Here is a 21,784-nt window from a genome sequence, read left to right on the forward strand (position 1 = left end):
AACTTGGCATTAATGTATTTTGTATAAGGATGGAAAAAACACGGATATTGTCTAGGAATGCTACACCATCTTAAGGGGGTGAACTATCCTTCGGGCGAAATTTGTTTGTAATATCTATTGAAGAAGCACTCCTTCTTAAGTTCTATTCACGCCATGTGATGGGAAAGACAAATGAGGAAATACGTGTTTTTTTGCTTTTTGCTAATAAACGTTTATACATCGGTTGAAAACAATGGATGTAGGTCGTATATGGGTGTATCCCGACTATCTTTATTGGCACTATGCCCCGTCAATCAAGTCCCGTATAAATACAAAGCCATAGTGTTCATCGAATATCATTATACGAATCTCAAAAATGACGTCTCTACAATCGTCGGAATCGAAGATTTTAGATATTTTTCGAATCGCGTTTGGAAATAAAGCCATGGAATTGTCGGGATCGCAGGTCTTCGAAGTCATTCGAATCGCGTTTCGAAATAGAGCCGTTCATTCGTCGGAATTGCAGATTTTTGACGTCTTTCGAATCGCGTTTGGAAACAAAGCCATCGAATTGTTGGGGTCGCGGGTCTTCGATGTCTTTCGAATCGCGTTTGGAAACAAAGGCATAGTGTTCATTGAATATCGTTATACGAATCTCAAAAACGGCGTCTCTACAATCGTCAGAATCGCAGAATTTCGACTTCATTCGAATTACGTTTGGAAACAAAGCCATAGAATTGTCGGAATCGCAGGTCTTCGACGTCTTTCGAATCCCCTTTGGAAATAGAGCCATACAAAAATCGCAGATTTTTGACGTCTTTCGAATCGTGCTGGAATATAGAGCCCTATAATTGTCGCAACCGCGAATTTTTGACGTCTTTCGAAATGCGTTTGGGAATAAAGCCATAGAATTATCTCTATCTCAGGTCTTCGAAGTCTATCGAATCCCGTTTGGAAATAGAGCCATCCATTTTTCAAAATCGCAGATTTTCGACGTCTTTCGAATCGCGCTTGAAAATAGAGCCCTATAATTGTCGCAATCGCGAATTTTTGACGTCTTTCAAATCGCATCAGGGAATAAACCCATAGAATTATCTCTATCTCAGGTCTTCGAAGTCTATTGAATCGCGTTTGGAAATAGAGCCATCCATTCTTCAAAATCGCAGATTTTCGACGTCGTTCGAATCGTGCTTGAAAATAGAGCCCTATAATTGTCGCAATCGCGAATTTTTGACGTCTTTCGAATCGCGTCTGGGAATAAAGCCATAGAATTATCTCGATTTCAGGTCTTCGAAGTCTATCGAATCCCGTTTGGAAATAGAGCCATCCATTCGTCAAAATCGCAGATTTTCGACGTCGTTCGAATCGCGCTTGACAATAGAGCCGTATAATTGTCGCAATCGCGAATTTTCGACATCGTTCGAATCGCGCTTGAAAATAGAGCCCTATAATTGTCGCAATCGCAGATTTTCGACGTCTTTCGAAATGCGTTTGGGAATAAAGCCATAGATTTATCTCGATTTCAGGTCTTCGAAGTCTATCGAATCCCGTTTGGAAATAGAGCCATCCATTCGTCAAAATCGCAGATTTTCGACGTCGTTCGAATCGCGCTTGAAAATAGAGCCGTATAATTGTCGCAATCGCGAATTTTCGACATCGTTCGAATCGCGCTTGAAAATAGAGCCCTATAATTGTCGCGATCGCAGATTTTCGACTTCATTCGAATCGCATCTGGGAATAAAGCCATAGAATTATCTCTATCTCAGGTCTTCGAGGTCCATCCAATCCCGTTTGCAAATAGAGCCATGGATTCGTCAAAATCGCAAATTTTCGACGTCTTGCGAGTCGCGTTTTGGGGTCAAAGAGATGGGCGGAATTTATTCGGGCGTTTCGGTGACCATTGTTCATCCCTGTCACGAAGTGAAGCATTTACGGGCCGCGGAGCGTAATCAACGATACGTTTCCGCGTTCGATCTCCTAACGGCAACCTATATGTTTACAATGGGACGTCTATTTGACAGTTTGACGTGCCGAAACCTGACAGTGGCCTCGAACGCGCTCTCACCGAGAGCTCGCAGAGAGCCCGCAACCGATTCGGACTTCGAAACGGCCGGAAATCATTTCCGATGGTCGAGCATCCCGTCGAGGGGAGGAAACTCCCGGAAACTCGTTGGACTCTCTCGGATCGAGCTCGTCGAAACGGCAGGATGATTGCTGAATATTGTTTGGTCGGTACAATCGGCAGATCGGGGAGAAAGGCAGTCCTTTGCAACTGGTGTACAGATTTGTCCTGGTGGAAAGTGCAGTCGCTGCAGCGCGCAATTTCGAATACCTCCCTGTGGCGCGCAATTTCAAATACGCGACAGATTTTGTGGTTCTTGCACAACAGATACCGATGGGCAGTTTTTTCCTCGTGACATCGCGAAAAAAGAGGAAATAAATGGCACGAATCAAGGAAATATTTCTTTGAATTGGAGCCGAGAAATATTTTTTTTCGTTCAAAGGGTAATTATTTGACGTGAATAAACTCAAATAAATTGTCATGATTTCGGAGAAGTGTTGTATACAATTAGAAATTTGAAATTTCAAATACGCGACAGTTTTTGTTATTTTTGCACAACAGATACCGATGTGCCGTTTTTTCTCGTGACATCCCGAAAACAGAGGAAATAAATGGCACGAATCAAGGAAATATTTCTTTGAATTGGAGCCGAGAAATATTTTTTTTATTACAAAGGGTAATTATTTGACTCGAATAAACTTAAATAAATTGTCAGAATTCCGGAGAAGCGTTGTATACAATTAGAAATTTTAAATTTGAAATATGTGGTAGATTTTGTGGTTTTTGCACAACAGATACCGATGGTCCGTTTCTTTCTCGTGACATCCCGAAAACAGAGGAAATAAATGGCACGAATCAAGGAAATACTTCTTTGAATGGGGGCCAAGAAATATTTGTTTAATTCAAAGGATAATTATTTGACTCGAATAAGCCCAAATAAATTGTCATAATTCCGAAGAAACATTGCCAATCCATCTTATTCGAGTTTACTTAAAGTATACAAATTATTCTCTGAATTAACAGAATATTTTTTGAGTGAACAAATTATTCTTTGAGTGAACAAATTATTTTTTAAGTGAACAAATTATTCCTTGAGTGATCAAATTATTCTTTGAGTGAACAAATTATTCTTTGAATGAACAAATTATTCCTTGAGTGAACAAATTATTCTTAGAGTGAACAAATTATTCTTTGAGTGAACAAATTATTCCTTGAATTAACAAAATATTTCTTTGTTACTGTTGATCGAAAAATTTCCTAGGTTTTTTTATCTCAGGGTGAGAAGGCAACTAATAAATTCACCGTGCAATAAGTACCCTATGAAGCAACAACCATTACAGGGTCTGTCAATTATGTCGAATTGCGAGTCAGTAAACGTCATCGTAGATGCGAGAAAGGTCCTCGACGAAGCAGAGAGTCGACGCATTGACTCCTCGATGTCGAAATCAGTGCCGGAAGGGAATTAACTGAATTCCCAGGGATTAATGCTCGAAACCGCCGCCTCTGTAGCCAAAGGTCCGATCACTCGTCCTATCATCGAAGTATTCACCGGGTCGGATGATCAGAGAGTACCTTTACCATCGATCGTCCTTTTGACGTTGGGAAACCTCGGGAAACCGCAAATATATTCACCTCCGGCTCTCGAGGATCGCCCGCTCGTGAACGGAGTGACGCACTTAAGGTGAAGTGAAACCCTCTTCAAATCAGTCGATTCGAATAAAACACTTTTTTTTAAGGGTATTAGACCAAACTGTCCGAAACTTTGACACATCACTCCTGATCATCTAAGAATTGTCCTGACACATTCAAAATTAGGATTTTTCAACAAAATTTGTTAACTCAGCCCAGACCAGAGCCAAAATGACGTCGAGTTCTCATATTTCGATTAATATTCACAATTATCGAAGGCTCTGATATGAGAAACGAAAGGGTCAGGATAATTTTATGACAATTTATAACACTCTGGTAATCGATAAACTCGCATTTGATCGGGATAAAGGCCAAGAAAGTGTTGTATGCGCTTCTATGCCAAAACGATGGGAATACGAGGTCTCGGAGTGAAAATTTAATTGACCTGGAAATCACAGATGGCACAGGGAGTCCCTCTGCAATATAACGACGTCGATTAAATTTCCCAACTAACAATTTAGAATGGCGTAGAAATGAAACATTACAGAGTCAGATGGGAAAATATGAAAAATACTTTCCCCAACGATTGCAAGAGAATGCTGGCTGGTCTCGGGGCTAACGCGGGTCTTTAGAGGAAAAAATTAGTTGCAGTTGAACGTCACAGATGGCGACGTTGGTCCTAAACAGTCGTTAGAATAATGAATTCCCGGGATTTCGACAGTTTTACGTCGATCTCTTCGTCATTACTTTACCGAAATGACATATGTAACGCTTCAGTTCGTATAATTTTCAATATAGGCTGTAAAAGACTTCAGCATAAATATAAATGTCTGTATCGTGACGCGACAAATTATGTTACCGCATGAGTATTCAAAATGACGTTCCCACCAAAAGGGTACAGATGAATTACAATTTAACGACGTTGATTAAATTTCCCAGCGAACAATTTAGAATAGCGTAGAAATGAAACATTACAGAGTCAGATGGGAAAATATGAAAAATGCTTTCACCAACGATTGCAAGAAAATGCTGGCTCGGGGCTTTAGAGCAATAATTTAGTTGCAGCTAAACGTCACAGATGGCGACGTTGGTCCTAAACAGTCGTTAGAATAATGAATTCCCGGGATTTCGGCAGTTTTACGTCGATCTTTTTATCATTGGTTGGGCCAAGAGAAGCATTATTGATTGAACGAAATATTTCTCTGCATGGACGACCGTGCCGTGCAGCATTCGCAGCATCAGCGAGTATCCGCGAACGCTGCGCGGCGCCGGGGCCGAAATCATTTCCGATGGTCGAGCACCTCGTCGAGAGGAGAAAAGTCCGGAAACTCATTCAAGTCCCGCGAATCGAGCTCGGCTCGACCTGGCGCATTTTCACTCCGTGTCTCGGCTCGCCGCTCTTTTTTCCCGGATTTTTCTTTCGGCCTTTCGGCCCCTCATTGGTGCCCGGCTCCGATTGGACAGCTCGTGGCCTACTTCGGCTCCGGCTTAGGCGCCTCCCGAGGGGGCGAGGAGTCTCCTCCGGCGGGCATGTCTCGTGTCGCGATCGGCAACCGACTGTACAAAGCCCGCTGTTTAAAGTCCCACAGCCGGGAACGAGATATATCCCGGATTTGCCGCGTTTTTATCACTCTTTGGCCGCCGCCGTCCAGGGCTGGGTGCGTTTGCCGTGAAGGGTAATGTCCAACGTTAAGGTGAAGCGACACTCCCCTCAAGTCAGTCGACTAGAATACAACACTTGTTTTTAACACTATTTCTACCAAAGGTGTCAAAAGACACCTTTTAAAATTTTAACTTGAAATTATTTCCAAAGTTTAATAATTTTTTCTCAATTAACGTTTTGAGTTTTCCTATAATAATTGTTAAATTTATTCAGCGGTATCATTTTCCTCCAGCTCCATCAAAACCTTTTGGTCTAAATAGGTATACACAAAATCGTGGTAGAAATAATGTTAAGGGTTTTGTCCGAAACTTTGACACATGACTCGTGATCGTGTAAGAATTGTCCTGACGTATTCAAAATTTGGATATTTCGAAAATATTTTTTAACTTAGCTCAGACCAGAACCAAAATGACGTCCAGCTCTCATATTTCGATCAATATACAATTATTGAAGGCTCTGATATGACAAAGGAAAGGGTGAGGACAATTTTATAACAATTTAACGACGTTGATTAAATTTCCCAGCGAACAATTTAGAATATCGTAGAAATGAAACATTACAGAGTCAGATGAAAAAATATGAAAAATGCTTTTACCAACGATTGCAAGAGAATGCTGGCTTGTCTAGGGGCTAACGCGTGTTTCTAGAGAAAAAATTTAGTTGTAGCTAAACGTCACAGATGGCGACGTTGGTCCTAAAGAGTCGTAAGAATAATGAATTCTTGGGATTTCGACAGTTTTACATCGATCTTTCATCATTACCGAAATGACATATGGAACGTTTCAGGTCGTATAATTATCAACCTAGACTATAAAAGACCGACATAAATATAAATGTCGGTATCGTGACGTGCCAGCTTATGTTAACCCTTGAGTATTCAAAATGACGTTCCCACCAAAAACGGTATAGATGAATTTAATTTTATCGACGTCGATTAAATTTCTCAGCGCCTTGCATATCATCTTAAGTAAATCCTGGATGCTGCGTTCTTCTCGTAGATTCTCGAGCCCGACAACCTGGTTGATCCCGGTTTCTAGATTGTCGTACTCAAGGCCTGCGGAAATATTGCGGTGCTGAAATGTGAACATTTGCGAAAGAAGGGAATATCCCGGAAAACGTTCCCGGGAAGATCTCGTCTTCTCGAGTACGATGAAACGCAAGATTACGTTCTCTGTTATGCGTAATACCGGGAAATTGTTTCCCCCGGACATGAAATAATTCCCGGTTCAGCGATTGCTCCCTTGTTTTAATAACTCCGGACACGTAACCTTGTTAAGGTGTAGTGAAACCCCCCTCAATTCAATCGATTCGAATACAACACTTTTTTTTAAGGGTATTAGACCAAACTGTCCGAAACTTTTATACATCACTCCTGATCATCTATGAATTATCCTGACACATACAAAATTTGGATTTTTCATAAAAATTGTTTAACTTAGCTAAGACCAACACCAAAATGGCGTCGAGCTCTCATATTTCGATCAATATACAATTATTGAAAGCTCTAATATGATGAACGAAAGGGTCAGGACAATTTTTCATTTTTCATCGGATTTATCATAAAAATTGTTTAACTTAGCTCAGACCAACACCAAAATGGCGTCGAGCTCTCATATTTCGTTCAATATACAATTATTGAAAATTATTGAAATTTGCTGTACCGAAGAAATATTTTTTTAATTCAAAAAATTAATTATTTCACTCAAACTCAAATTGTCATAATACCGAAGAAACGTTGCATCCAATATATCGGAGTTCAATTGAGTCAAATGATTATTCTTTGAGTTAACAAAATATTTCTTCGGTTCAATTAACGTTTTTCTTTTTTTCCTCAGTGCAGAAGATGTGCATAATTATAGTAATTTTATTATTTATTAACTCTTATCACAGGCAGTAATACTGCTTACTTTTAATACTATTCTAACATTCTTGGAGTGATAAGGGGTAATGGAAGTGAACGCAATGTGCCAGATGCAATGACACTCGCAACGCATTATTTGGGACATGTGAATCATCGATTACCGCCTACTGGCCTATATGCTTTGTAATAAATAATGCTGCTGCAACCTACGCATTACAAAACTGTAATCAATGAATGGAACCCTTCTGCCTCGCAGTCGTAGCATGCATTATCGATTACAGCTACGTAGCGCCTGCTACGAAGCTGTAATCGATGATTCAAATTGCCCACATATACTCTGTACAGCTGATGCGTATGAAATAAGTACGTCCACCCCCAATCATGTCGAATACCGAAATAGGATAAAACACTTAAGGTGAAGTGAAACCCCCTTCAAATCAGTCGATTCGAATACAACACTTTTTTTCAAGGGTATTAGACCAAACTATCAGAAACTTTGACACATCACACATCACACTTGATCATCTAAGAATTGTCCTAACACATTCAAAATTTGAATTTTTGGAAAAAAATTCTTTAACTTAGCCCAGACCAGAACCGAAATGGCGTCGAGCTCTCATATTTCGATCAATATACAATTATCGAAGGGTCTAATATCAGAAACGAAAGGGTCATAACAATTTTACGACGATTTAGAACACTTTGGTAATCGATAAACTCGCATCCCAGCCAAAGAGGAAGTAAATAAAAATTCAGAGTATGGACGAAATTAACAGTTTTATCAAGTTGGAATTTAGATATAAACATTAAGTATGTATGAAAAATGTTAGGTTGTACGAGGCGTCTTTTTATTTTTTCTAAACGTATTTTCAATGGTGTTGATTAACCTTTGGTAGATATCTACTAGATCTATTACATATTTTGTATACGTCAAGAAATAAGTACATATTTGTAGATCAATAGTAGATATATAATTTCCATCTACAAAAGACATAGATATTTATACATATCCTTTAGATATTTTTTTAGGTGGACGATAGACGATATACATTTGCTACACCTATAGACCTAATTTAGACGATTAATTTACCTNTTTTTAAGTGGGTAATAGACGATATACATTTGTTATACCTGTAGACCTAATTTATACGATTAATCTACGTGTATTCCACTTGATGGGTTGCCTGGGTTCCCACCTAGATCTAGTGTTCTTTTGTTCTAGTGTTAATCTACAATAGACATAGATATTTATATATATCCTTTAGATATCTTTCAAGTGGGTAATAGACGATATACATTTGCTATATCTGTAGACCTAATTTACACGATTAATCTATGTATATTCCACTTGATGGGTTGCCTGGGTTTCCGCCTAGATCGATGAACGCCTTTCGATCTGGCGTCGCTGCAAAGCGCGCGTTGACACTCGTCGACCGGAGTTATTCGGAGACTTTCTACGACGTCTTGGAAAATCGTTACGAAGGGAACTGACGCGGCTACTTATTGCCAGGGAAAGAAATCGTTACTTCTCGCTAACGATTCCGTACACCCCGCTTTCTAGGCTTTCAGCGGAGCGAGTGACGCCGTTGGTAAATTGCATAATTAAAGTACGCGCCGGTTCCGCTTTTGAAACAGGGACGAGTACTCCGATTCGCTCCAAAGTGGGTCCCCTGAATGCTTGGAAGTGGACCAATGCCAAAGAAGCCATGACTTTGGACAGCAGGAGCCGTAGAGCTTATAGAAATGGAGGAGACAATGATAACGTGGGGGTGTTCGGAGGAGTTTGGACAGAGAGGTATTTTCCGCCCTTAAGGTGATATAAAAGTGTAATATATACGTACAAAAAAGTCAAAATATTTATGACACTTTTCTCCAAACTGGGTGCACCGAATTATCTGGAACTTTAACACGTGATTGGACAGCATAGGAGTCATAGAGCTTATAATAATGGAGGAGGCAATGATAACGTGGGGGTGTTCGGAGGAGGTCGGACAGCGAGGTATTTTCCGCCCTTAAGGTGATATGAAAGTGTGATATAAGCCGTTTTTTTTTTTTAAGTGGTATAAGTCCACTTTTGGGGAAAAAAAAGTGAGTTAAAGGTAATTTTAGTGAGGTATAGATATCCTCTTTTTATATCTATAATCACACACTCAATGGAGCAGGATTTCTTGATGAAGTAATCGAAAGAATTTCAGCTATAAAATGTTATCGCAAAAATATTTCTTTTTTGAAAGTGGAATAAGTCCATTTCTGATAATCATATTTAAAGCAACTATGTAATTGTAAATATTATTTTTTACGTTAAAAAATCCATTTCAGTAAAGCCAATGTCTATAAAAATTTCGACGTATATTTCATCTTGTTTTTATTTCTTATAGTATGTTATTATTGAAAGTGGAATAAGTCCATTTGGAGCTAAGATATCGTTTATTTTCTTTAACAATTTTAATAATTATTATTGCATAATCAAACTTAATAGGTTCATAGGGTTAAGAATATTTTTTTAATTCAAAAAATTAATTATTTCACTNGAATAAGTCCATTTGGAGCTAAGATATCGTTTATTTTCTTTAACAATTTTAATAATTATTATTGCATAATCAAACTTAATAGGTTCATAGGGTTAAGAACATCACCCGAATTGATTGACGTTTGCTAATATTTTTTAATTAATACAATCGCAAACGCTTAAATATCTCGAGGTATGAAAAAATGGTCATATACCACTTTCAAAAATATCGGCTCATGTATACGTACAAAAAAATCAATATATTTATAGAATTTTTCTCCAAACTGGGTGCACCGAATTATCTGAAACTTTAACACCTGATTATGGAGGCTCTAAGGAAGAACGCGCTGCCCGTGAAATTACATTTTTCGTAAAAAAAATCTTTCTTTCGCTCTTGTCCGAGATAAATGCAAAATTTTTCTCGAAAAATGAAATTTCACGGGCAACGCGTTCTTCTTCTAATTTTGTACCACTTTAATTGTGTATTTTATAAACAACTGTTATAAATTCAGAAAATTAGTGTGCGATTTTCCTCCAGAATTTCACAAAGTCATAACACGTTATAAAGTTATATTTAGAAATTTATGATAAATGTGATCTCTCTTAAAACGTGAAATATATAATTTTACCATGTCCTAATTTTCCATATGTACTGAAAGTTTATGAAATTTATGATTATTCGTAACAGCGGATTGTATCGTTTTGTTGCGGAAAAGAAATACCTAAAAAATGAATAATTTTCCATTAAAAAAAGAATCAACTTCCTCAGGACACTTACCTTCATATACACGTCCATTTATTTTTATAAGCTCTATGAGAATATCCGCGATAACAATTCATGATTTCACGCATAAACCCCAAAAATAAAAATTCTGGCGCACATAAATTCTGTCGGGAGAGCGTTATGAGACTTGTCGCTAGATTCATGGGGAAAAAACGTGACATAAATATGTTGAAGGCAGATCTGGATGTCACGGTCCAACAGGCGATTAAAATTCCGAAATATCCGTGACTTTGATTCACTGGGTCGAGCTGGAAAAAGTAGCGATTACGCCCGCCACCCCCTGGGTTAATTACATTTTGACTGTACCTTAATTAAAATTTAACGTTTTTATACGCGGCTGCTACTTCCATCGCTCCAAGTCGTATAATGAAGGCAAATGTGAAATTTGTCATGCCTTTTGGAAACTCTAAAAGAGGGAAAAGCTTTCAATGGAGATGAAATAAAACTTGCAAAACGGTTAAATAGAAGCTCAAGGAAAGAGGGAATTAGTTATCGATGTAAATTAGTAATCGGTTACAACGCGACATTACCAATGACTAGAGATAATATTGGCCCGGGTAGAACGGTGAAATTCTAACAATTTAGTATTTTTTTTTTTTTTTAATGCAAATCCAGCCTTCACTTGGCCTAGCTAGTGGTTGGAATTCTTCACTGGAGAAGGATTTAATTTACTCCAAAAAATTACAATAATCTTCCACCGTTGAAGACCTATTTCTCAGCTATTATTGCAGACTATTATCACGTGATACCATAACAAGTGTTTCTTTCTGTTGGATTTTTCTATGAATATTTATGGCGCCCCATGAATTCGCCTGCGGATTCCATAATGCTCATCTTTTAAAATTACAAGAATCTTTCACCGTTGAAGACTTATTTCCCGGCTACTATTGCAGACTATTATGACGCGATACCATAACAGGTGTTTCCTTCTGTTGGATTTTTTAATGAATATTTATGGCGCCCCATGAGTCCGCCCGAGGATTCCACGATGCTCATCTTTTAAAATTACAATAATCTTTCACCGTTGAAGACTTATTTTCCGGCTACTATTCAAGACTATGATGCGATACCATAACAGGTGTTTCCTTCTGTTGGATTTTTCTATGAATATTTAAGCGCCCCATGAGTGCACCCGCGGATTCCATGATGCTCATATTTTAAAATTACAATAATCTTTCACCGTTGAAGACTTATTTCCCGGCTACTATTGCAGACTATTATGACGTGACACCATAACAGGTGTTCCCTTCAGTTAAATTTTTCTATGAATATTTATGACGCCCCATGAGTCCACCCGAGGATTCCATGATGCTCGTCTTTTAAAATTACAATAATCTTCCACCGTTGAAGACTTATTTTCCGGCTACTATTGCAGACTATTATGACGTGACACCATAACAAGTGTTTCCTTCTGTTGGATTTTTCTATGAATATTTTACATAAAATTAAATACAATCAATTTTAACCCTTTGCGCTCCGACTTTCTAAAATCGCTGTGTAATTGTCGAATCAGATGCGACATCGGAGTGCAAAGGGTTAAAAGAAATTAAATTTCATAAGGGTCAAGACCGTCCTTAAGGCCTCCATATTCACATGGAAAAATTTCGAACGATTCGGTGCATCCAGTTCGCAGGAAAGTCTCTCGGCCGGTTAACCTTTACTTTACTTTACTATAGTTTTAGTATCGCCTTAACGCCGGTTCCAGCGAAGGGTGTCGCCATAGATTGGGACCCTGCCCATAAAACACGTGGATATGACACAGGAGAAGAGCGAATCGCCTTTGGCATGCTAATCGGACCCTTGTCTTAACTACCCTCGTTTCGTCTCTCTCCGCACGAGCGCGGGGCGCTTCTGCCCGATTACCTTCCCCTCCGGGTATTACCTTTCCCCTCCGGGTACAGAGCAATCGATGGGGGATGCTTTTTCCCCGCGGACCCTTTAACCGCCGTCCTCGGCACAATCCCCTCCACGACTTGGTCGTGGAAGTCGGAGATTAAATCAAACGACTCGTCCGTTTCGCGAATCATCGGCCTCGTGTCAAGGGCGCATCCACCCTGGTCTCGGGCCTCCAAATTTCCCGGCTCCTTTCCTTCATTTCCTCCCCTTTTCCTCCCCTTTTCCTCCTTATCGTCCGGAATAAACCACGTGACCCAGTATCCCCGACCGGCCGCGTCCATTCTCGCGTTCGCACGTTCGCCCCTTTGCGCCCCATCTTCCGCCATTTTTTTTTCCTTCCTTTTTTTCCTCCCCCCTATCGAAGACGTTCCACTATCTGTTCTTCTGCCCCCGTTGGATCGGCTGCTCTCCGGAGGCTCGTATCTATTGAATATTGAAATTACCCATTTTTCAGATGGGTAGGTACGGGAAAAGAGTGAAGGAATATTTATGGTTATGAAAATGCAGCTTATGGTTTATGCACGTTGGTACCTATACCCGGGTACTCGGATAGGAAGCCGAGAAAAATCTCATTGAACCAAAGATATAATTTATTAATTTGAAGAACAATTATTCCACTACAAATAGAATAAACAGGATGATAATGTTTCTTCCGAATTGTGAAAATAAATTTCAGTTTATTTGAATCAAACGATTGGTCTTCGAATTAAGAAAATAGGAGTAGGGAGCTAATACAAAATAATTAAGGTGATATGAAAAAGTCAGCCTATGTATATTTGAGAGGTCAAATTGTCGGGGAAAGTATTTCCTGATTTGGGTACCAATTCGTTTCAAATTTTTCCACGGGAATATGGAGGCCCTAAGGACGATGGGGAGATTTGTGCCCATAATTATGAAAGTGGTCTAAGTCAAAATTTAAAAAAAAAATAAGTTTATCAGTTATTTCACGCCATATTATTTCAAACGAAATTAATTCGATGTAATTTCGAAACAAAAAATATATGACTTAGACCACTTTCATAATTATGGGCACATTTATGAAATTCCAATTTTTTAAAAATCTGTTTACAGATTTTTAATGTTGTATCGACCTCGATTAAATTTCTCCGCGTCTTTCATATCATCTTAATAGTCGACTTCCACTGATCTCTGTTGATCCATTGATACGATTTCATAATCCGTTCACGTGAAAAAGTCAGGCTCGATAACTGTAGGACAATTGTATAACTCCGGATGTCAATGCTTATCCTCTGAGTGCTAATCTGTGAGTAATCACTGAGTAATCATCGAGTAATCACCGAGCCGTAAACTCCCGACGTAACGCATTTGCCAATTCCTAAAGGGAATACCTATGAACAGAAATAAAAAAAAAAACTAGATTTCCGACTCATCGCAATATAGGTCATATGTACACAATGAAATGTAGCATTCCCCGTTTTGAAAAATAACTTTTTGGGGAAACCTTTTTCAATTTTCTCTTCGCGCCACAGGACTCGATAGCGCAACTATTTTTTACATTTTCGTTTGTTCCGTCATCGGTTTTTGGATACTTTTGGTTCTGGGAAAAGAAGTCGAATTTCGGAGGCACTTTTTATTTTTTAAATAGAAGCTGTCGCAGTAGAGGAAGAAGAGTGTCAGCCATGTTTACTCGAAAATACGACTACAAGTTTTGGCGAAATCGGAGGAGCTCGCAAACATTTTTTTTAATTTATTTATTTCTTTAACCCTTTGAACACGGAGCTAGTTCGACATATGGGCATAATTCGCCATGGTTTTGTTTATTTTCGATTCCACTCCTTCAATAAGCGTAAAATGTCGGAAACGTGCCCGGACCACGCCATGTTGGTTCTAGTCCATGATATATAAATAAATTTTGTATGGAAAATGAAATTTCGTGAGTTTCAGGACCTACTTTAGGGCCTCTATATTCTCGTGGTAAAATTTGAAACGAATCGATACACCCAATACGGAGAATACTTGCTCCAAAGATTTATCTTTACAAATATACATAAGCTGACTCTTTCATATCACCTTAAGGTGATATGGTTGTCAGATGTGAAAAGTCAAACGTGCACAGACCACGTTGGTCTAGTCTATAATAAGTAAATAAAAATGGTATACTGAATGGTATTTCACGAGTTTCAGGACCTACTTTAAGGCCTCCATATCCACGTGGTAAAATTTGAAACGAATCGATATACCTAATACGGAGAATACTTGCTCTAAAAATTTGACTTCTCAGATATACATAGACTGACTCTTTCATATCCCCATAAGGTGATATGGTTGTCAGGTGTGAAAAGTCAAACGTGCACGGACCACGCCATGTAGGTTCTAGTTCATAATATAAATTTTGTGATGAAGAATGACATTTCGTGCGTTTCAAGACCTACTTTAGGGCTCCATATTCACGTGGTAAAATTTGAAACGAATCGGTACACCTAATACGGAGAATACTCGCTGCAAAGATTTGTCTTCATAAATATAAATAAATAAATTTTGTGAATTTTGGGACCTACTTTAGGGCCTCCATATTCATGTGGTAAAATTTGAAACGAATCGATACACCTAATAAGGAAAATACTTGCTCCAACAATTTGACTTTTCAGATATACATAGACTGACTCTTTCATGTCACCTTAAGGTGATATGGTTGTCAAGTGTCAAAAGTCAAACGCGCGCGGACCACGCCATGTTGGGTCTAGTCCATGGTAAATAAATACATTTTTCGATGAAAAATGAAATTTCGTGCGTTTCAGGACCTACTTTAGCTCCATATTCACACCTAATACGGAGAATACTTGCTGCAAAGATTTGTCTTCACAGATATAAATAAATAAATTCGGTGAGTTTCAAGACCTACTTTAGAGCCTCCATACTCACATGGTAAAATTTGAAACGAATCGATACACCTAATAAGGAGAATACTTGCTCCAAAAATTTGACTTCTCAGATATACATAGGCTGACTCTTTCATATCACCTTAAATATTATTTTCAGGGAGTAGCTCTTCGCGTCATTTCGAGACCATTGTTGGTTGTTTGCAGAGCCTTTATTGAGGCTCGTAAAAAGTCTCCAGAGATTTACTAGAATTTTGTTTCGTCATTGGGACAGACCGAACTGGGAAATCGACGAACGTGCGCTTGGTGCGAAACTCAGGCGAACTTCCGAGGCGGAAAATTTACTCTATCGCTTGATTCGCCGCCTATTTCTCCAGGGAATATTCCGGAGTCATAGATTCTGGGCAAGATAGTTACCATAGACGCTTACTGAGAATTCTCCTCGTTACCGCCAGACGAGAAGTAGGTAATGCACTAGATTCCACCCGAGCGAACCAATTCGAAGCTGACATGACGCCATCTTTCCGTATAGATACCCTAGTCTCTCTTGGTATTCAGCTGATCTTCCATCTCCGATTGTCTCGTTGATCCCCTGCATCAAATCAACGGTAAATTGCATCGATCTGGAAAAACGTTTTTCGATTTCGATAGCGAAACGAGGCGGCTCTATTTATTAATGAGAATCTGGATTAACGAAGTCAGGCAAGAACATGAAAATTGACATTTTTCAGATGATGAGCCAGAATACTTTTGTGTCGATATTGTGTCCTATTTATTAATGAGAATCTGGATTAACGAAATAAGTCAAGAACAAGAAAATTGACATCTTCCAGAAGATGAGGCAGAGTACTTTTATCTCGCTATTGTGATTGATGGCAAGATGGATTATTTGTTACCCTGTTTAAATTATTCATAAAATTCGTACATTTTCAGTACACAAGGTTGGAGTGAAATCATAAATTTGACGTCTTAACAGGGAATTAGTATACATTTATTACATAATTTTCAATTATCTTACAAGTTTGTAGTATCATGCCGTAATTCTGTAAAATTGCGTAGGAAAATTATGAATTTGATATCCGAAAGTTACGTAGCACATATTGTTTAAAATTTTATTTATATGAGTTTTTAATTTTATGATCGTTTACCGTAAGTTTATTTTTAAAGAAATTTAAACGAGATGTACAACAAAATATCGGGGATGTTCTGTTGCGGTATTCTTGAGTCGGAAAATTATTCAACTAATATTCTAAAAGTCTTTTATATTTTATATCTTCCACGCAGGTCTCCACAAAATGATAACATACGTTATAAATTTAATACACTAATGTACTAAATTTATCCCACGTGTCATAACGTTTATTTGGAAATGCGTTAAAAAAATAAGTACACCGTTTGAGTAAAACTTCCAAGAAAAATATTATCCAATTATAATATCTTTTTCAACACAGTACTTGATCTCCAGATCAATACATTTCCGATGGAACCTTCCATTTGAAATCTGCTAATTAAACGCTCTACTCCGAGGGCCAAATTTACTAGCAAAGAACTTTGTAATGGAAACCGAACTAATTAGTTGTGGGAGTCAACCGACTGGTTGCCTGTACAGAAAATGGAGTTCCACGAGTTGAAAATCGTCGGGCAGAACTTTCAAGTCCTCCTGGATGAATCTCTTCTTTTTCATCCTGCAGTTCTATCGAGTGCAGTCGGTAGCCTCAGGCATGCATGCAGCGAGGTACGAATGAACATGTACTTGCTGCGAAACTCAACCGAACTTCTTGGCGGGGAAATATGTACTAACGTTTTGCCTGTTGTACATGACCTACAAGGGGAAGAAATGGAGGTTCCTAGGGGTAATTATTGCCGACATTTATCGAGAACTAAATTCTAACGAGGAATTATAAACAGAAGAAAACTTGTAAATTAAACAGAATTATTATTGATTATTTATATAATGTTTTGCCTGCTGTATATGACCTACAAGGGGAAGAAATGGAGGTTTCTAGGGGTAATTATTACCGACATTTATCGAGAATTAAATTCTAACGAGGAATTATAAACAGAAGAAACCTTGTAAATTAAAGAAAATTATTATTGATTATTTATATAACGTTTTGCCTGCTGTATATGACTTACGGGGGGAAGAAATGGAGGTTTCTAGGGGTAATTATTGCCGACATTTATCGAGAACTAAATTTTAACGAGGAATTATAAACAGAAGATCAGGGCGTTGGTAATGAAACTTGTAAATTAAAGAGAATTATTATTGATTATTTATATAACGTTTTGTGTGCTGTACATAACTGACAAGAATAAGCAGTGAAGGTTTCTAGGGGTAATTATTACCGGCATTTATAGAGGACTAAATTCTAACGAGGAATTATAAATAGAAGATCAGGGCGTTGGTAATAAAGCTTCTAAATTAAAGAGGATTATTGTTAATTGTTTATATAACGTTTTGTTTGCTGCATATGACCTACAAGGGGACGAGATGGAAGTTTTCATTATTACCGGCATTTATCGAGGACTAAATTTTAACGAGGAATTTTAAACAGAAATTCAGAGCTTCGGCAATAAAACTTCTAAATTAAAGTGAATTATTATTAACAATTTATTCACCAAATGCGCTTACGCGTTCGGTGTTCCCGGCTTTGGGCGAAGCGGTACTAACATACATTGATGATAAAAATAGTAATTCATTACCTTAAACTCGTCCTTACATTTAATTTGCAATTGTCATCTCGTCACAAAACCTCATTACTCGTATTATAATCATCTCTTTATCATCCAGCGTTTGTTGTATCTCCTGCTCGGGGTTATCACTAATTCCGCATAATCACGCGATATGATGACGTGATCTGCATCGACTCTGTTTCACACATTCGTGGTCGAATTTGAACGTGTTCGTATTAAGGTGATATGAAAGGGTCATTCTACATATATAAAACGTCAAAATATAATATTTATGAAGCTTTTCATGAAACTGGGTGCACCGAATCACTTGAAACTTCAGTACGTAATTATGGCGGCGCTAAAAAAGAACGCGAAAATTATTACCAGCGAGAAAGAAATCGCAAATTAATGGGACACTATTTTCGACAGAGTGGCAAGGCAAACTGCCGAAATAGAAAATCATTGCAAGCGAGAAAGAAATCGCAAATTAATGGGACACTATTTTCGACAACATGGCAAGACAAACTGCAGAAATGGAAAATCATTGCAAGCGAGAAAGGACTCGCAAATTAATGGGACACGATTTTCAACAGAGTGGCAAGACAAACTGCAGAAATAGAAAATCATTGCAAGCGAGAAAGGAATAACAAATTAATGGGACACTATTTTCGACAACATGGCAAGACAAACTGCAGAGATGGAAAATCATTGCAAGCGAGAAAGGAATCGCAAATTAATGGGACACTATTTTCGACAACATGGCAAGATAAACTGCAGAGATGGAAAATCATTGCAAGCGAGAAAGGAATCGCAAATTAATGGGACACTACTTTCGACAGGGGAAATTTATTCCGTTTCAGCCAGTCCAGATTATCCAATGGAATATTATAGAGTCATAGATTTCGCTCAGGATAGTTACCATTGACATTTCCAGAGGATCCTCCTTGTTATCGCACGGCCTTAACTAGGTGACCTACTGGATCCTCAGCAGGTGCGCCAGCTTGCTCGTTCGCATCTGGCCTGTTGCCATTTCCACGTCAAAGACGTTTTACCGAGGGGATCCGCCTCCGTTAATCAAATGGACCGATTCGCTAATAAATTGCACACAACGGCAACGCCTCTGCTGCAAAAGAACCCTACCGACCTCGCCTGAGGATCTTAACGTGAAGTGTGAAGTGATTCGATTGTCATTTTTTTTTAAGGGTACTGGATAGAACTATCCAAATTGTATCCACCTTAAAGTGAAGTGAAACCCCCCTCAAATCAGTCGATTCGAATACAACAATTTTTTTTAAGGGTATTAAACCAAATTGTCCGCAACTTTGACACATGACTCGTGATCATCTAAAAATTGTCCTGACACGTTCAAAATTTGGATTTTTTAAAACAATTTTTAACTTAGCCCAGACCAAAACCAAAATGGCGTCGGGCTCGTTATCGATTCGCATTATTGTTTATCCTTCGCAATTAGTTCTCGAAGAAGAGAATCGTTTTTACTGATTTCCTCGTGAATAGTACCTCGTTCACATGTGTATTTGGCGCGGAAATCGCAAGCAAAAATTACTAGAAGTCGTTGTAAATCATCGAAACATTGTCGCAATTTTAAGGCCGAACGTCCCTTGTTATCGATTTGCATTGTCGTTTATCATACTCAATTGGTTCTCGAAGAAGGGAATCGTTTTCACTGATTTCTTCATGAATAGTCCCTCATGCGCATATGTATTTGGCGCGAAAATCGCAAGCAAAAATTACTGGAAATTGTAAATCATCGAAACATTGTCGCAATTTTAAGGCCGAACATCCCTTGTTATCGATTCGCATTGTTGTTTATCATACTCAATTGGTTCTCGAAGAAGGGAATCATTTTCACTGATTTCCTCGTGAATAGTCCCTCATGCGCATATGTATTTGGCGCGGAAATCGTAACCAAAATGACTGGAAATCATAAATCATCGAAACATTTTTGCAATTTTAAAGCCGAAGGTCCCTTGTTATCGATTCGCATTGTTGTTTATCATACTCAATTGGTTCTCGAAGAAGAGAATCGTTTTCACTGATTTCCTCGTGAATAGTCCTTCGTGCACAAATGTATTTGGTGCGGAACTGCCGCTCTCCAGGAATCATGGATATCAATTGAGAGCAGAGACGGACGAAGCGCTGAGAACGTTAGAAAGGAAGAAAAATGGATCTCCGAGATGGTAAAACACGTTTATCTGGTGCAGGAATGACTGTAAATGACCCCAAGGAATATGGTTGCTCTAAGTTACAGTGCTCTCGTTGATCTTCTCGGAGCAGATCACCATTGTTACAGGTTCCGTAACCCGTGAGGACGGAAAGAGCCCTGGAAGCCGGGAAAACGCTGCGAGCGCTTCAACGAAAAACGAAATGTCGTTTCCCTTTTTTTACAGCGATAGCTTTAAACTACTCCACGAAACGGATACAGGGAAATGGGGCGTGGCAGGGTGTGCGTATTACGTGCAGGAAGGGGAAACTTTAATTACAGTAATGATTATAACTTCCGGCCCGGTAACTAGTTGCGCTCTAACTCTTGTGGTCCGTATCGCGCGTCTTACGAGATACCACTAAAACGGTATACAGGGTAATTCTGAAATACTGGAAAACCATCAAAAAGTCTGCATAAACGCGAGTTCGCTAACTCGGTTATGCCGAGGTGCGGCCACTTTACATATACCGAGAACATCATTTCTCGAGATTCACGAGATAGAATAGGAGGATACACGATAATCTGATATCTCGGTGGAAAGTCTTCGGATGAACTGATTTTTATTATTAGGAATATTCGGTTATTGATTTATAGTATTGTATTATACATCATGAAGAGGCGGGAAAATTTAATGAAATAATTTATTTTATTAGATAGGACATGCATTGTCATATGCGACAATCTGATATCTCGGTGGGGAGATTTCGGATGAACTGATTTTTATTATTAGGAATATTCGGTTATTGATTTATAGTATTGTATCATAGGTCATGGAGAGGCGGGAAAATTGGATGAAATAATTTATTTTATTATATAAGACATGCATTGTCATATGCGATAATCTGATATCTCGGTGGGGCGATTTCGGATGAATATATTGTCACGGTTACAAATATTCGCGTATTGATTTATAATATTGTAGATAGGTCATGGAGGGGCGGGAAAATTGGATGAATTAATTTGTTTTATTAAAAAGGACATGCATTGTCATTGGATGCGATAGTCTTATGTTTCGGTGGGATGATTTCGGATGAATTTATTGTTACAAATATTCGCGTATTGATTTATAATATTGTAGATAGGTCATGGAGGGGCGGGAAAATTGGATGAATTAATTTGTTTTATTAAAAAGGACATGCATTGTCATTGGATGCGATAGTCTTATATTTCGGTGGGATGATTTCGGATGAATTTATTGTTACGAATATTCGCTTATTGATTTGCAAAATTGTATATAGGTCACAGAGGTCCGGGAAAAAAAAATGATCTTCGGCTTCGAAACACCCGCGACATGTTTCGTTGTGAATTCATGTTCAGTGACTTATTCCACGACAGTTTTCCCTCGACAAGACTTGTCGCTGTACTAGCGATTCTCCTGACATGTAGGAAGCGCATGACGCGCAATCGCTCGGTGCTGGGTACGGACGTCTCGGAGACGAGTTTTCCTGAATCTCCTCCAGTTGCCTCGAGTTTCCCCGAGTTTCCCCGACTTTCCTCGAGCTCCCCCGAGTTTCCCCGAGCTCCCCCGAGTTTGCCCGAGTTCCCTCCGAGTGGGGTGACAGCGAGACAATAGACTTGTATTGTCGACCGAATCGGCGGATCGCAGTGGCGTCTCCATCGCCGACAACTAAATATATTCCACGATGCAAAGATAATTTCACGAC

General features: G+C 38.7%; 1 protein-coding gene across 13 annotated transcripts in view; it reads left to right on the forward strand.

Annotated features, from left to right (window-relative positions):
• Positions 1-21,784, forward strand: part of LOC105696123 (syntaxin-binding protein 5) — a 188,653-nt gene that overhangs the window by 49,872 nt on the left and 116,997 nt on the right. The window lies entirely within an intron of this gene.

The sequence above is a fragment of the Orussus abietinus genome, unplaced genomic scaffold (genome assembly GCF_000612105.2).
Source record: "Orussus abietinus isolate OABI.00-Male unplaced genomic scaffold, Oabi_2.0 scaffold171, whole genome shotgun sequence".
NCBI lineage: Eukaryota > Metazoa > Arthropoda > Insecta > Hymenoptera > Orussidae > Orussus > Orussus abietinus.